Source organism: Anopheles maculipalpis, chromosome 3RL (assembly GCF_943734695.1).
Source record: "Anopheles maculipalpis chromosome 3RL, idAnoMacuDA_375_x, whole genome shotgun sequence".
NCBI classification, from domain to species: domain Eukaryota; kingdom Metazoa; phylum Arthropoda; class Insecta; order Diptera; family Culicidae; genus Anopheles; species Anopheles maculipalpis.
Genome location: NC_064872.1, coordinates 50,981,185 through 50,996,916, shown reverse-complemented (window position 1 = coordinate 50,996,916; position 15,732 = coordinate 50,981,185). Strand labels below are relative to the sequence as shown.

General features: G+C 44.0%; 1 protein-coding gene across 1 annotated transcript in view; it reads right to left on the bottom strand.

The window, feature by feature from the left end:
- Positions 1 to 6,514, bottom strand: part of LOC126561804 (longitudinals lacking protein, isoforms J/P/Q/S/Z-like) — a 76,756-nt gene extending 70,242 nt beyond the window's left edge. The window contains exon 1 of the mRNA XM_050218129.1: positions 6,387 to 6,514. The gene's annotated coding sequence lies outside the window, so the exon portion shown is untranslated. The remainder of the gene's footprint in view (positions 1 to 6,386) is intronic.
- Between the last annotated feature and the right edge of the window lie 9,218 nt (positions 6,515 to 15,732).

The window sequence follows — 15,732 nt, the reverse complement described above, 5'->3', positions numbered from 1 at the left end:
TTTTTTCGAAAAATCGAAAGAAATTTTCCTCGATATTCTTAATGAGATTGAGCTAAAGATTCCGCCTTTAAGGACAAAAGGACTCAAGGCCAAATAAATGTTGGCTGCTATGCTGTGGTTTCTTGCGGAGGGCAGTTATCAAAATGAAACCGGGAAAAAAATTAATATAGCAATTTCTCAACCAACATTCTTCGTGGTATTTAACAAGTGTTTAAATATTTTGGCAAGAAACATTGGCGTCCAAATTACATTAAAATGTTACCAAACTGAGCTTTATTTCCCGTTCGTTTCGAGAAAGAAGATGCTTTCTGAAGTGAAATCACATTTTGATTGGAACTGCACAAGAAAACGAACTGGAAACACACAGAAACGAGTCAGTTTGGCGCCTTTCCGTTTCGAATAGCTGACAGAAAACAGTTTGACAAATATGAGTCTCCGTTTGTGTTAGAGAATACAAATTCTTGGTAGTGTACTTGTAAGTTTGTCTTTCGTTAAGTTTTTCTTTCCAACAGACAACACAAACGGCTGTCATAATTCGAATCTTCCGTGTTTGACAACATGTCTTGACAATTTATATGTGATAATGAGGCCTATTATTGTTGTTAAGAGCCTCAGGAGCGTTTAGAAGTATTTTAGTAAAATACTTCTTAAACGCAGAATTCTTGTTTGAGCTTTCTGTCTCAAAGTTTTTTCTTTCATCTGCGTCCATCCGTCTATTGTTTCTTTTTAAATGCAAACGACCATACCAAATGATCCTCCCTTTCCTATTCTGTTTCTTTTGGTCAATAAAGACCCCTAAAGAGTATCTCAAATCGATAATTCTACCAGCGACGAATTACAACAAATGTTGTAATTTTGCCTGTGGGGAAACTCATGGTTAGTCGCCGCCGTGTATGTTGTCATCCTCGCATAGATCACAAAACTGACATCACAGCTCCGACACCACAAACACGTGAAAACCGAAAACTTGATAATATGCCGTAGTCCCCCATTTTTCACGAATCGAAACATTTTAGCATCCAGAATGGAAAAAAGAGAAACCCTCAATAGCACAAGCCCCATCGAAAAAAAGGAAGTGATGGGCGAACAAAGGGGAAATGTGGCGCGTGTGGAATGGACGTACCCTCTCCTCGTCGGACCAAAGCACTCACGCTTTCGGTGGGCTTTTTTTTCATTTTCATCTAATTCAAGAACAACCATAATTGTGAATGTGGGTCTTCCCGTCACCATCCCCCCAACAACATACTGTAGAAGTGGAGAATGAGAGAGAGAGAGAGAGAGAGAGAGAGAGAGAGAGAGAGCGCATAGGAGGAGAGGAGCAGGCACCACACTCCAGAAGAGCATGACGCTCAACGACAGCACAACGAACCACACGGGCAGTGGGACGGCGAAATCGTGTGCGTAAGCGGGTAGTATTATTTGGGAGCTGTCAGGGCAACACACACCACCAGCAACACATGTATGCACGATGATTCCACGCGCGTGTGTTTCGGTACAGTGGTATGCTTTTCTTCCAATACAGCAGCAACAGCAGGGGGGGAAAAATCATTCGAGAAGGAAACTCAGTCAGCCGTTTAATGTGCGCGCGGCCTACTTAAGCGGGAATCGCCAGAATGGGGTGCTTTTTTAGTCAGTTTAATATGCTTCTTCTCCGCACCCGTTTTCCCCTCCTCTTTTCCGCTTCAAACGGCCGATGCTTTCCGTGAACGACGACGACACGTCGTTCCCTTGTTGTTTTTTTGTGATGGGGAAAATTAAGTCTCTCTCTCTCTCTCTTTTCACGGGCCACTACTAAGGTTACAAGAAGAGCGAGCTCAGAAGGCTCCTTTTCGAATGGAAGAACGCGCGTTAAGGGTTGCCAGTTTTGTTGTTGACTAGCAACCAATCAAGCAGAACGGGGAATGTGAGAGAAAGAGAGATAAGCTCCACCGTGTACTCCCTCTCTTTCGCTCACACCTATACATAAAATGCACTACACCACCGGGGGATGGTGGGTATCAGACCCCGAGCGACTGGAGTAGCAGGCACACATTATTAACATAAAATGTACGGAAAGGGCACAACAAACGTTTGACGACGATGGAAGCGGACACACGGGCACGCGGCCCCGCTAATGTGGCGTAGTAGTTGACGTCGTCATTCTGCCATTTATGTTCCTTCCTGTGCATTCCTAGCCTGCCGCCATCAACTTCCAGCCCCCGTTTTTGCTTGCCTCACCCAGGCGAAACGCACTGGAACACCTCATTGCCACCGTGCGGGCTTTTTCCTCCCTCCTCCCTACCATTCTCTTCATTCCTTCCTCCCTTCCCCATTCGACAACCCTCCCACACTCACGGAACAACACCCCATATATTTAATCGAACGCAAGCAAATTCCATTGAGACATACGCGCGCGCGCGTTCGTCTGCACACACGATCAAGCGCAATACTCACACAACAACCTCGTCCGTCGCCGGTACAAATGTATGCTCGTTGCGACGAATATCAACCGGAAAGGGCAGCAGTATGCGTGCCACGCTTTGGAGCTGTGCTCCACTAACAAGAGCCCACATATATGTAGGCGGCCAGGCCAGGGTGGAGAAGCAATAATAATAATAATAATAATGGTGATGAAGAGAAGGCAAAAAAAACCTTACACCCGAGTACCAACCCGAGAGACCGCGACTCATCGATCCCATCTAACCCATCAACAAAACCCCACAACGGTCGCGCACGTCTTAGAAGGGGCAACGGGGAATTGTTGGTGGGTGGTGTGCGTCTGGGTCGGGGACACAAAAAATAAGGCGTGTGCTGGTGGTGCTGACTGCGCCGTAAGCTTTGGCCGTGTGGGGTGGTGTTTTCAATCCCAGAGAGTAGGTACACACAGAGTCATATTTTTCCCTCAATTTGCCCTTGTGTGTGCCCTCCTCCACCGGCCGAGTTGGTGTTGGTTGGTGTATTCAAACGCGCACATAAAAATGAGTTTGCTAAAGCTGGTGCTACTCTGCCTCGCGACTTGTGCCTCTCTCTCTCTCTCTCTCTCGCTCCCTTTTTTGTTCGGAAATATCGCCCTCCCCAGGGCGCGAAGCTATGTTGCTGCCTGTTGCCGGTGGCGCGAACTGACTCAAAAGATGACATCATCTCGACATCCATCTACTTCAGCATCCACCAGAGATCCCGGCTGCCGTGGGGTCCGAGGAAGCAGACGGGCTAGAGAGATGGGGTTGGCGGGAGCGTTTTCTCCGGTTGTGTCCGCCATTCGACTCGGGTGAAGGCGAAGCATGAAAGAGGAATGCTTTCATCATTCGAAATATGCTTCGAAAACCCCGTGAAACGTGATTGATCTCGCACCGAGAGAGGGCGCGTTTAGGGGTAAGTACCACAATGGGGGAGCTCCGCCCTTCCCTCCCCAAAAAGAAAAGCCCATCTCGAAGGGAAATCAACCTCTTCGCTGTCGCACATTCCATAAAGCGCACGCGCACTAACGGCCAACACTACTAACGGGCAGGCAGCGGATCCCAACCTCGGCAGCCCGATCTTGAAGTAGAAGAAAATCGTACGTTGGGTGGTAGCACCACCGTGTTTGTTTTTTTTTTTTTTGTTCTGGAGAGGTGGAAAATGTTCTATAAAAAGAACTTTCCGATCGCTGCATGTTGTAGCTTGCGTGGTTGGTTGCTTGTAGGATAGCTCCCTCTGGGTTTGGGGTTAAGTAGAAATGAACGCTTTCCCGGCATGGTTTTTCCTTTCCCGATCATAACCTCTCTTTTCGTTTTTATCGTTTGGCGATGTTGCTTACTGACTTGTTGGCTACATGTATATGCAAAGATCGATAGACTACCATTACTACTACTACTACTGCTACTAAACCGAAGCCTCTGGGCAGTTCTATGGCGCGCACTCTCGCGTACATGACCAGAATCTAACGATCTTCGCACACATTCATCGGGCATACCAATTAGGGCAGAATAGCACACACACACACAACTGCTTGTGTGTGTGTGTAAGTGTGTTGCAAAGAATGTATATGCTGTCAAGGGTTTTTGGTCCATTCGGGGGATCCATAATGCTAAGTAGTAGCTAGTAGTGGAAGCCTTCGAAAAAGTATGAGAGAGAATGAGAGCGAGATTATTCTCTAGCCACGACGCGACACACACTCTTTTAGTGCGTGCGTTCGGTTCGTAATTTGACTTGCGTATATATGAGAACACGACCCCATGGACATTGGGATATCTCGAGTGTGCGCACTCCATTCCGTTTCTGAACCGTTTGGTTGTGGCAGGCGGAAGAGCGAACCTTTTGAAGGAGAAAAGGTCCTAAAACCCCCGGAAAGGAACGAAGGGAAAGCTTATCTATCTATTTTCTGATCGCTTGTGCCACACACCACCAAACGTGACAGGAGAGAAGACAAAAAAAAAGGTCGGCTCCAGAGCTTGTGCACGGATATACACCTATACACAAGCAAGCATTCTCGCACACACATACAATCGAAAAAGGCGCAGGTAACGCCGAGAGCATGAGAAGCTTACTTCGATCCTTTTTCTGTGTGATCGTTTCTCGAATATTCTGCTGTGGAAAAATTACGTTTTTTGAGTTGCGTTTTCTTTTAGCGTTGATATCATAACTTTAAAAAAAAAATTTTTTATCAATATAAAACAAACAAGCAAGATCAGTGACACAGTCAAACTAGTATTTGTCTCCGATAAATAAAACTTTGACCAAATAAAGCTTCACAATTCAGGCATAATAAAGAATGTGTTCCCTTGTCTACTAAAGACCAAAAAGGGAAATCATGCTGTCTCGCTTTAAACGCTTTCGTCGATATTTGTGTTTTCCGACGATCCTCTATCATGCTCCCGTAGCTGAGAAGCACAGTGTTCTCGGGGTTGTAGTATATGTGCCACCGCCGTGTGCCTTTTACGATCCAACGCCGTGTGTATCTATGCGCACGTTTTCGACAAAAGTATGTGTCGGATCAAACATCACTATGCCATTGCGTACTTAGTGCCTGGCCTGTGTGTCTCTCGCTTTGTCGCTGCTGCTACCATCCATCATGTCTCGATTCGACAATCAAGACGCGAAAGAGAAAATGATACACCGGCTTCCTTGCCGCTTCTTATGGCACAACAAAAATGAAGAATAAAAAATCCCCCTTTTTCCATTGACTACCAATACTGCCGACTGCACAATCCCTGCGAAGCCATCCATTCGTCTCACCTTCCGAAAAAATGCACTCTCAAAAAGCACACACTCGTAAAATAACGCGCTGCACAATTCGATATAGTAAGTGCTAAAAAAAAGAAGTCGCCCCCGTCCAAAAGCGCCAACACACACGGCCAACATAAGGAGCATAATATCTACACGCACCCATACCAAGAAAAGGCTCGTGGAATTGATGACTAAAATCTACAACACTCACACCACCACACCCATCTTCACCGACAAACCGACCGAGTCAGAGTCTCATCAAGAGAATATACGCACGAACACACGCACACACACTCAACAAAGGCCTTCTCGGACGCAGCGCGGTGTTCAACACTTCTATGTCGCTGCCTGCTGCGATGGCTGATTTTCCGAAAATGAACAAAGCCAACATAAAACAAAATGGCGGTCGGGGGCACTTATTTTCCAGAATATTTTTGTTTCCGACCCTATTTTATTTTTGGGCACTACTTTCCAATTAGTAATTATTTTTTCCTATGTAATGCTATCGAATTCGTTTCCGATGTAAAGTGCTTATGATTGGATTATTAAAATTTATGTACCATTGTACCTTCGTCATCCGAACACGCAGTCCCACTTGTAGCAGAGTGTAGCGATCGGGATCGTTCGAAGCAAAAAAAAAAACAGGGAATATACCAAATTTTCCATCTTTCGTGTACATCACAATCCGCGTCATGAACATGACCAAGCATAAACGCGAAAACCTTCACAGTTCCAATCCACACGAGTAGTGGTCGTTGTAATATGGTTGCGGAAAAAGGGTTGCAATCATGCTTGCCCTGTATGATTGTGGACGAGAAATTATTGCGTCTTAAATTTGTTTCCACAGCTTCCACACACATTCTAAGGCGGGCGGTAGACGCAATCTAGAATTGAACGTGAAGAAACATGTTTCAACGTGTCTTTTTTTGTGGGGAGGAAAAACTTTCAAGCCACTACAATAAATACAATCAAATGCACCTACGGCGAAATCGAAGCCGCTGGGTGCTTGGAACATTTCTATATTGGCTTCAGTTCGTTCGCCATTCTATTTGAGTCACGGCGTCTACCCGGAAAACAATGCAACTTTCAACCCCGATAACACACTGAAAAGCATCCGAACCTTTGCTTCTACATGCTGTATGTCTCACTTTTCATATAAATCATTAACTTTATGCAAGAAATTGAAAAATCAAGCCGCTTACCTTAAATAGCACAGTCTTCATCGAATATCACAAACATACACAATACACCTTCGTTTATCCGTGATCTTTTGGTCCCGTCCCGAATGTTCAACAGACACGGATTATCCGTACTTGGTTATTGCAACAATGGTTCGTCCGTCGGTCACCATCATTGCGAATGACGTTTGCAGAGTTGTCAGCTTTAGTGTCTGTTACACGACGAGAACGGTTTGAATACGACGATTGCTTCGTGCATTCGAAGGAATTGTTTATATTTCTGTTTTTTTTTATTTCATTAAAATTAAAACTTGACTTAATTGATTTATTGAGTAAAGGCCACGAGTGATTTCAAAATAAATATATCAGGATCTCATGAGTGTTTGTGAAATTTTCTCGTTTTGAAATCACTTTTTGAGGTACACATACTATTACCGCATACACAAGATACCTACACTGGGCAATGGAAAAAAAGCTGAAATCGCAATTTTGATTGCGATTGATTTTTTGATTTTGGTTTTGATCGCTCGAGCAGTTTAAAATTTCCAGTGGCATTTATAAAAAAAACTACTTTGTTAGGACCCCCAGGCCTTGTTTTCAGTTCCCATTTCCCCATTTTTTAACTCAATTCCACTGGAAGATTCTGATATCAATCAATTTTGAAGGAATATAATATTTTTTATTGGCAATCCAACATCACTGCTATATTTTGATCGAAGGTTAAAAGATTCGCGTAGCCCTCCCTAAAGTATTTTTTGTGCAGTACTGTAGGGTTTTTTTTTGCACATTGTATTTTAGGCGTGGTCAAACACCGTTCGATGGACACATTGTACATTATTTCATAAAAAGGATTCTAGGCAACGAAACAGACACCGGAGGCACTGCGCCAGTTTTCACACGGTAAGACCGGAGTTCACATCCCTTTTCCCTGTAGCAATGACTGACTTTCTAACTACGTGACACTAGCAAGTCTAGTAGCCTTTCGTTGGCCGGCATGAATAAGTAGGTCGTTGAGCCAAGGAGAAAGCTAAGGCTGGTGTCAGCGCTCGGTTTAGTCGTGCGACCAAAAGAAAATTTGTTGAATTTTGGACGCGCAAGATTAAGTGTCATCCGCTGTAGAATCTTATGCAAAAATTTAAAAAAACATACGACCACCAGACAAAGGACAACCTATAGAACGTGTTACTAAGCAGTCGGTTGACTGAGAATGAGCTGTAATGAGTGCGATAGGGAGTATAAATTTAAATTTTAGTTTTATTTTCTTCCAATTCTTCTTCTCTTCTTCTTCTTATGCTTGACTTTTCGACCTTCTGGGTTACGTCGGACATCAACGACGCCGATCTTTCACGGCAGGATCGGGGTCCAAATCTCATCCGGTTAACCCCTCCATATTAAGGATTGACTATCCAACTAAGTGGTATCTGCAAGTCTAGTAAGCCATTCGATGGACGGTGTGACCATAAGAAGGTTGTTAAGCCAAGAATAAGAAGACTAGCTATATCACGTACTTCCATTCAATTGATTCAACTATTTTCGAACACACTGAAAAGATAATGTGCATCAATGGCGAAATGTTACAAAAAAAAGGGAAGAGTTATTTACCGAAATGTTGGTCAATTAATTTTATTGACAAACTAATGGTTTCAAATTTGAATTTTACCTTCCCGACGTCTTTTGAGTTATTTTTAAGTGAGAAACCACTGGCTTTTCGATTATTGAATGTACTATAGCGATCAGAATTTTCAAAAATGGATTTTACAACAGTGTGTTCCATGATGTGTAGACGACGCTTAATGTGCGATGAAATATTCGTGTTTATAAATAAAGGTTGAATGCCCCAAAATATACGCAACAAATACTGTTACCTACATGGAATTACCATCTCTTTCTCTCATGAGCCAAGGCTAGAGAGCAAAATAAATATCCCTTGTTCACACCTTGTGTACTTGATAGTAAATCTTCTCTGGACATTCGTCATTGAATGAAGATAGAACAACTGGCAACTCTTCTACTGAGTATCGGAGGATTCACAATGCAATGTAATAAGCATTATGCAATTTAAGAAAATATCTGATATAAAATACCTTTAGTTATACGTTCGTTTTTCACTGGCACAAGAAGGCATTCGTAAAAAAACATCGAAATAAAACAAGCTCTTTCATTCTGGCTGCGTATTTAATTCCACTGGCTCGTTCTGGCATGGGTGCAATTGCATGTGTCCTCTCGCTTGCCCCAAGCTGGCATACTTTTGCGCCTCTTTCTCGGTGGAGCATCTCGTTTTTTCTTCTGTTTTGTTTTTCCACTCTTTCACCACCCACCTGAGCGCTGGGGGTGGTGGCACTCACTCTCTCTCCCTCTCCCTCTCTCTCTTTTTCCTTTTTGATTTGTCCGCGCACCTTCACACCTCTTTTTCCTGCTTATCGCGTGCTCTCGCTCGTGCAGCACGCGCTCGCACGCGTTGTGTGTGTGTGTGTGCGTGTTTGCTAGCGCCGTTCGACGTTCGCCTCATTCGTTGTCGTCGTCGCCTTCTTCGTTCGCATGCTTAACGGGAGAAAAACCTCCCCCCAGTCAAATGAAAAGAAGACATGGGGGGTTGGTAAAGAAGAGATGGAGGGGTGAGGGTGGTGGTATACAACAGCGGAGAATGCGGTGGTGGTAAAGTCTCTAGGCGAATTTATTTCATCTAATCAGCAACTCTCGGCCGCGGTGTGTTCGCTGTGCTCAGAGTAGTTCGGTCGCTTGCTTTGGTGGTCTATATATGCGGCAGCCTAGGCGCGCTCCTCTAAGCTATGCTCTTAGAGCTCCGGCCTGCTAGTATATCAGTAGCGCGCGTACCGAATAACACGAAAGAAAGAAACGGGGATCTATGCCGCGCGAGCAAAAGCATATCGCAGTAACAGCAGCACCAGCAGCAGCAGCAGCGAAAGCGAAATTTTAAACAACATCCGAGAAAAGTGTGTGCGCGCGTGTGTGTGTTTTGTGTATGTGCGTGTGCGTTTGTGCAACCGTAAAGGCCCAACACAGTAGATAGAAGAAAGGTATAGTATTTTATTTCAAACGGAGCTCCGACGTTGCGCAAAAATAACCGCAAAGTGTGTGCACAAGCTCAGGGCAAGCAAGCAAGCAAGTAAGCAGTCAAGCAAGGGCCGTTACTCTTTTTTGGTTCTGGAGCAAGTGTTCTGGCCCATCAGCGCGAAGGCAAGAAAAACGGATTTTCTGGCCCATCGTCATTCTAAATCCGGCGCTGGTCACCTCGCACTATATTGTCGCTGGTCCATCCAACGGTCAAACACAATCTGTGCCAATGTGGTTTATTGTGCTTTGAGCGCGCGCGTGTGTGTGTCAATTCAATTGTGCTGCTCATTGCTTCTCGCAACCCGCGGGTACTTTTCAATGATCAACAGTTTTGACAGGTGCTTTATCGTTTCTGTGTGAGTGTATGTTTTTTTTTCTCCGTGTCTCCCCTGATCGTTTTTTTTCATTCGTTTATTGAATGAAGAAGGAATGAGTGAATAAGAGAGAGAGAGAGAGAGAGAGAGTGAGAGCGGGGTGGTGTAAAAATGATATCACGCAAACAAAAAGGGTTTAAAACAGCAACCTATGGCCAAAAGCAGATAGAGATAGCCGTCCAAATTGAACACGGAGACCTTACTTGCGAAAACATGTAGGCAAGAAAAGAAAAAAAAACCAGTGTGTGTATCGTCTTACGATTTCAGCAAGGAAAACGTGTCTTAAAAAAGGTAAAAATCATCCAACTGCACCGGGATGCATTTTTGACAGTTAAAAAAAAAGACAACCTACGAAAAACCAGTTGAAAAACATCTTTGAATACCGCCTGGCCGGGGTCAGCGAAAGGACGAACGAATAACACGAATGTCGTGCAATAAAGAATCGTCGCTTGACAACGGGGAATCAGCCCGCACTCACAGGCACACACACACAAACGCACTGAAGACCGATATACCATAATGGGTGTTACAAAAGGCGGTGGGTGGGTGAATGGGTGGGGCGGTGCTGTTGCGTGTGTGTTTGATAGCGAAAGCGGCTGGAAGCGTGGGGGGGGGGGAGAACGGAACGCGAAGGGGAAAAGGCCATCGATGGAAACCAAAATTCTGCTTTCGAAAACAACGAAATTAAACAAAAATCTAACGAACGAGCTGATGAAAGGTAGAACAAAGAGCAGTTTGTTTTTTACGTGTTTGAAAAGAAGAATAAACGTCAAACAAGTTTTTGGCACAAATGCATGTGCGTGTGCCGGGAAAGGTATAAAGAAAAGCGAATCTCCGAAACAAATTGGAAAGATAAAGCAATAGAAACGCATTAAACATTCTACATTTGATGTTTGAGGGCTTCCAGGACACCACACCAGCCCGAGAACATTGCTGAGGTATCAAGCAACATTTCAAAGCTTCAGATGTACAAACAATCGTGTGAGAAATTTTGAAATTTTCTATTTTTGTGAGGAAGTGAGGAACAATGTAGAACAATATGCAAACAAATACCAATCAGAGCACGATCCCCTATGTGGATTGTGTCACACAATTGCACAACACAGCCAGCTGTGTTGAAGCTTCGGTTGATGTGAATCTGTGAATAGATAACGCACACGCACAAGATATTTGTCCCTCCAATTGTATTGACTGTCCGTGCAATCACTAAATGGAGAACCTGCGAATAGTATGCGGATAGAAGCGATCATCTTGCAAATAGATTCAAATAGAAATAATCACCTTGAGGCATCGATTCCATCATTCCCCGTTGAATGTGTTTTTGTGTCTGTGTGTGTGTGTGTCGGTGCGTGCACGGTTATGTTGTTTTTATCCGCCTTTAAGGCCAAATGGAAATGATTGTGTTTTTCGTCGCCATCGCCGCCGAGAGCAAAGCGAACGCATGAGCATGCGAACGGGGGAAAGTGGTTGCGGCACAAAGTAGGGCAGCAGTGTGTGTTTGTGCACGAACAGCTTCTCATACTCCTCCATTACCACAACCTCCCATACTGTATGCGCTCACATTTTATCATCCGGTGCCATTTATGCAGCTTTTCCTCTATCTTCCATTATTCCTCCTCTATCTCTAGGGTTGCCTCGTTCGTTTCTATCCGGCGCGGGAAGGTCGGTCGCTTCGGTCGGTCGGGTGGAGTTTGATGTTGTGTGCGCGTGCTACTTAGATGGAGAAGGCGAGGAAAAACATCGCGACCGTTGTTGCGCACGCGCCTCTCGCTGAGTGGTGCAGCAAGTGGTACGTTTGTGTGTGTAAGTGAGGCTGCGTGTGTGCAGTGCCGAGCGCGGCCCACAACTGGCGCGAAAAGGTGTGTGACGTAACACGTGGTGTGGTGCGTGTGTGTGTATGTGTATGTGTGTGCAACAATTGAAAGAAAAAAAATCGTGTTGATGCTGTACGTGCGAGCGGCATGTGCGAATGTGGGTGAAGAAGTGTTTTATTTGTTGTTATTGTGAGCAAGACGCAATTGTTGCGGTGTCCCTGTAGCAGCAGTGATTTGCGTTGTGTGCTGTGTGTATCGCGTTTTATCAGTGTATTCCAAAAGAGGGGGGAAAGTGGAAGCATCTTGAAACCATCGACCAAGACAACAACCCGTTGCCATATGATTGCTGATTAGAGTTGAGCGGGCGCTCAACAGGCCAGTGCGTGATAAGGCGATACCGCAAGCAGCAAAACAAATGTGTTACGCTTGCGGCCTTAGGCCTTCGGTCTTATTGTTGGAGCATTTTGAGCAGCATTCAAACATGATTCTTACTTTCGCCACCACTCTTGCTTGAGTAAGGAAGGAAAAGCGACATTAAGCCATATACGGTGAGTAATCGTTGAACAAATGGGATGCACAGAATAAATAGCTCTTCTTCTACTTTTATTCAACTTTCGCATAAGAGACTTACCCAAAGCTCCCGTGCTCCAGCGCGAGAGTTTTGACTTGGAAAACAAGTTATAGGGTAAAAATTTAGAACTTCATGTCTTGGAGCGCGTTTATTGATATCCTCAGTTGATCCTCCTCATTAAAGATTACAATTACTCTACAACCACTGTTCAAAAGGAGTGGAGCAGTCAGCTGCCAATAACTTTGAGCTTTTCAGATGTTTTGAACGCCTTCAAAAGGTACGATCGTCGATGTGTACATCAGTCCCTGCGCAGATAATTTGCTGAGGTCGATCCTTTCGCAAGCTTGTGCAGCATAGGAGATCTCAGGACCTGGATTCATTACTAGAAGTTGGTTCCCAAAGTTTCACCTTCAGGATTCTTGGATGGCTCTCTCGAGCTCCAAATTCATGGAACGATCTACAAGCCCTTCTTCCTGGTCCAGGTCTTTAATGTTTTCCATCCACTTTACCTTCGCTTGACATGTTGATATTAATCATTGTCATTGTTTTAACCCTGGTGTAACGTGGCGGGTGTAACTAAAGAGCTCATTGCGTCTTACAGGGAAATGCAAATGATGGCGTGCGTGCGGGTCAACTTTAGGAAATAGCGCAGGATGATACAAAATCATCCAAACCAGTTACCGAAGTCGGTGCGACTGATATGGAAAATGTATACTAACCGGTTGAAGTGTTGAAAAATGTAAACAAGCTTTTTAACGTGAATATTTTATAATAACATGCACCAAAAATTACCACTCGTTGCTATTTTGATAGTACTTGCAACACATTAAATTCTCGAAAACATGACTGATAGTATATACGTTTGGTAGATGTTTTGTACCGTCCAAGTACAAATACCTTCTCATTCTTCTTCTTCTTCTTCTTTGCGAGGTTATGTCTCGGTTCGGTACAAGAGTCCAGCTTCCTGGGCCCTCCGCTACTGTTCCGTGATTGTGAAACACGATCCCCGTAAAGCTTTCAGGACCGGCTACTTATGGCCATATGTCCTGAACCAAAAACCTAAACGGTTCTGTTAAACCGTTGCATGATTGAACGATTATTGGTCGCTTTTGTATATACGCACTGGTTCAAATATCGAATTCGAATTCTAGCATGTTTTTGGGATACGGTTTTTAAAAATAATTTTTGTCGTTTGATGGTAAAAACCAAATACTTTTTAATTTATTACACTATATTAATTTAATTTTCATAAGGAAACTAAGTAATTTTCTAAAATATTTTTGTAAAAAAAGTTTGTTTACATTTTCAACTCTTCAACTACACGATATAAATTTTCCATATCAATCGCATCGGCTTCCGTAACTATTTTGGAAGATTTAATGTCTTTTTTTGCTGATTGACTAAAGTATTAGGGGCTTCTATATCAGTGGTCCAGGATTTCATAAGCGCTTGCGCTATTCCCTAAAGTTGGCCCACCGCACGCTAGCAATTGCTTTTCTCTGTATAGTTTTTTCCCAGCAATTCCGTCACTCGACTAAACTTGAGGTTTGAAGACGAGGAAGAGATACTGAGAGCATAAGTGTAGTCAAATTTTGATCAAAGCCGCATACACCTCGGAAGCTGGTAGAAAGATAATTCTTTGAAAACATAAGCTTAATTACTAGTGTCTCACTTAGAGTTTGGATAGCGAAGTGAGGCTTTATGCACATGCGTTCATGTCCTTAAATTGGAGTAAATGTCTTTAAAATGGACGTCATACAATTTGACATAAATTATGAAGAACGAAAGCGATATTAGAAATTATGAGGATTCCACGTTGACTTCGAGGTAGCATTAACACCTTTAGAGAGTCTCTCTCATATGAACATTTGCTCTCTTTTACATGCCATTAGCAACCTCTATTGTGCGAATGAGATGCACTGTTACGTTTATTTTTCACGAGAAGGAATCGTCAGTATTGGTACCGAACGTGTTAAACCAGCTTCTGCTGAACCACTGTGCCAGGCTCTGTTCTACCGTTCTACTACTGTAACTGCTATAGGTCTTATCCAATATCTCATGCATCAAGTAAATAATGAAATCGTTACCAAACTTTAGACATGATCAAATATACGAAACTCCAAGCAACTCACGACACTCTTCATGCGTGTCTGCTTTGTCAAGTAGTTTCCTCAGAAGGCATTAAAAACAAAACAAACCCCCCAAACCAAACTAGCACCAAACCAAAGTGTGTACATTGTAATTGTCGCAATTATTACACATTTTGCTAGTGTTAAAGAAAAACAACGACCTAAGGAAACTGAAAACTAGATTAAAAATCAGCTTTAAAGAGGACGGAATTAATTTGCAGCACAAAACAGCTCCTTTCAGTGGAATTTCTAGTGACTCGAAAGAAGGTTTTGTGCCTTTGTTTGTCCCTGTGCGTGCGTGCATGTGCTTGTGCACACTGGATTTGAAGTGGAAGATTGCTTTTCTCGATCCTCTCTGGCATCTTCACCGTATCACAAGACCGACCGGCCGGAGGAAGGGCCGCTCGACTAAGACTAAATAAGACAAGTGTCTTTTTGCTGAGTCGCGCGGGGGGGGGGGGGGGGTGGATATGGATAAAAAGGGCATTAAATGAAAGGAAAGCAGGGGAGCAAAAGCGGAAAAGCTTACGCGGCGGAGCAACTGTAGGAAAAGCAAAACAAGCTAAAAATCGATATTTTATGGGCAAACGGCAAAGGAACGTTTGCTGAAAATCCTCCTCCTCGCTATACCACCACCACCAGCAGCAGCAGCAGCAGCAGCAGCAAGGGCATGGAATTTCCGAAGGTTGCAAACCCCACAACAGCACAACCGGGTCGGAAGAAAAGCGACACAAGCGACGAAAACACGACTGGTTGGTGAATTTTCATTTCCATTTGCCGCTGTTTGGTTTGGAGACGTCGGGGGCGACACATGGGTGGTATTGTGGGGGGGTGCTCTTATATGTTTCTGTGTGTGTGTCTGTACATACAAACTCACGCTGTTGTTGCTCATTGTTGTTGCTGTGGTTCCCGTTGTGCTTGTTGGGTTCCATCGTTCGGTCGAACGGTAGATAAAGGCAGCGAACGGCCGCGAAGCAACAAGAAAACAAAAGCAACACCGAAAAGAGCCAGAGGAAATGGTCGCAAACGCGTGGGTGCAACCCAGGGCCAGACCTGATGTAGAAGGGCTGATGCGAGGGAAGCACAAAAAAGATACGTAAAAGAAAATATAGAACGAATGGCCGGAAGAGTAGATGGGTACGAATGGAACCTGACAGGGGACAGAGGCAGAAAAATGGCGGGGAGTTTATGTGTGGGTTGTTAAAATACGTACATACTTGCTTTTATTTTTTCGGTTCCTTTTTTTTACTGATTCTCGGCCCTGTACACGAAGAAAAGCTGGAAAATGTCATAGGGAACAGCGGAAAGGAATGTCAGAAACATAATGCAAAGGGAGAGAACAAGAGAGAGAGAGAGAGAGAGAGAGAGAGAGAGAGAGAGAGAGAAAGAGAAGGAAAAAAGGCACAT